Genomic DNA, 1,898 nt, shown 5'->3' with positions numbered 1-1,898 from the left:
ATCTAATATCATCCTCAATAGTGAAAAGCTGAAAGCTTTTTCTTTACAATCAGTAACAAGAAAAGGATGTCCACTCTCACCATTTTTATTCTACATAGTATTGGAAGTCCTAGCCACAGCATTCAGATAAGAAAAAGAAATAAAAGGCATCCATATTGAAAAGTAAAACTGTCATTATTTGCAGATGACATAATATCATATATAGAGAATGCTAAAGATTCCACCAAAAAACTATTAGGACTAATAAATGAATTAAGTAAAGTAACAGGATATAAAATTAATATTCAGAAATCAGTTGCATTTTTATACAGCAATAACAAACTATCAGAAAGAGAAATTAAGAAAATAATCCCATTTACAATTGCATAAAAAATACATAGGAATAAATTTAACCAAGGAGGTAAAAGACCTGTACTCAGAACACTATAAAGACATTGAAGAAATAAATGAAAAAGACATAAGTAAATGGAAGGATATACTCTGCTCATGGATAAGAATTAGCATTGTTAAAATGTCCACACTACCCCAAACAATCTGCAGATTCAAAGCAATCCCTATCAAAATACCAACAGCATTTTTCACAAAATTAGAACAAATTATCCTAAAATGTATATAGAACCACAAAGACCCTGAATAATCAAAGGAATCTTGAGAAAGAAGAACAAAATTGGAGGTATCATGCTACCTGATATCAAACTATGCTACTATAGGAATCAAAACATCATGGTACTGACATAAAACCAGATACAGAGATCAATGGAACAGAATACACAGCCCAAAATAAAACCATACCTATATGGTCAATTAATCTATGACAAAGGAAGCAAGAATATACAAAGGAGTAAAGATAATATCTTCAATAAATGATGTTGGGAAAACTGGACAGATAACATGCAAAAAAAATAAAACTAAACCATCTTCTTTCACCAAAGAATAAACTCAAAATGGATTAAAGACTTAAGTGTAAGACCTGAAACCACAAAACTAGAATATAGGCAGTAAACTCTCCAACATTGCTCTTAATATTTTTTTGAATGTCTCCTTGAGCAAGAGAAACAAAAGAAAATAATCAAACAGACTACATCAAACTAAAAAGTTTTTGCACAGATAAGGAAACTATCAACAAAATGAAAAGACAACCTTCTGAATGGGAGAAGATATTCACCAATGATACATCTGATAAGGGGCTTTGAGGGCCGAGGCAAGTTGCTGCAACAGCTGAGCTCCTTGCATGAATTTCGTGCATCGGGCCTCTAGTATTGTAATAACTAGGTATTGTGTCAGATGGGTACTAGACTTTTTGGGGTGATAACTTTGTAAGATATATAAATGCCTAATCACTATAATGAACACCTGAAACTAATATAATACTGTATGTCTACTGTAAGTTTTGGCTAGTTTTTTTAATTTCCTTTAAGACTTATGGGTCACTTTGGTGGAGGTGATAGGTAATTTATAAATTCTTTTTAATGTTAATGATAATAAGGCAGAGAAGATAGCATTATTTTGGTTAGGGGACATGTTGCGATAGAGCAGGTTTAATTATTTGCTAATTTGGGGGTGAGAAGAAGAGGAATAAGCTGTGTGCCTGAGCTTGTTTCAGGCTTGAGAGAGAAAGGCTGTTCTTAGGGCCCAAAGAATTCTAAGCAGCTGGAATCAGTGACCAGTCGAGAGGGGCTGGGACACAAACCTTGGATCAGAAGAGTAAAACCACATCTCAGGCCCATCATTTCCTTGCCCCTGCACTATGCTATGGGGCTGAGATAGAATGAAAAATAAGAAAAAAACCCAAATACTAGCTTTCATGTGAAGATCTTATTATTAAAATCCTAAATTCCTTTGTCTTTTATTTGCCGTTATCTACCCCTTTCCTCTATTTAATTTCCAAATTCCTCCTA

The sequence above is a fragment of the Myotis lucifugus genome, unplaced genomic scaffold, assembly GCF_000147115.1.
Source record: "Myotis lucifugus unplaced genomic scaffold, Myoluc2.0 scaffold_111, whole genome shotgun sequence".
Classification (NCBI taxonomy): Eukaryota; Metazoa; Chordata; class Mammalia; order Chiroptera; family Vespertilionidae; genus Myotis; species Myotis lucifugus.
The sequence above is the reverse complement of the archived record's forward strand: the minus strand, read 5'-3'. Positions refer to the sequence as shown.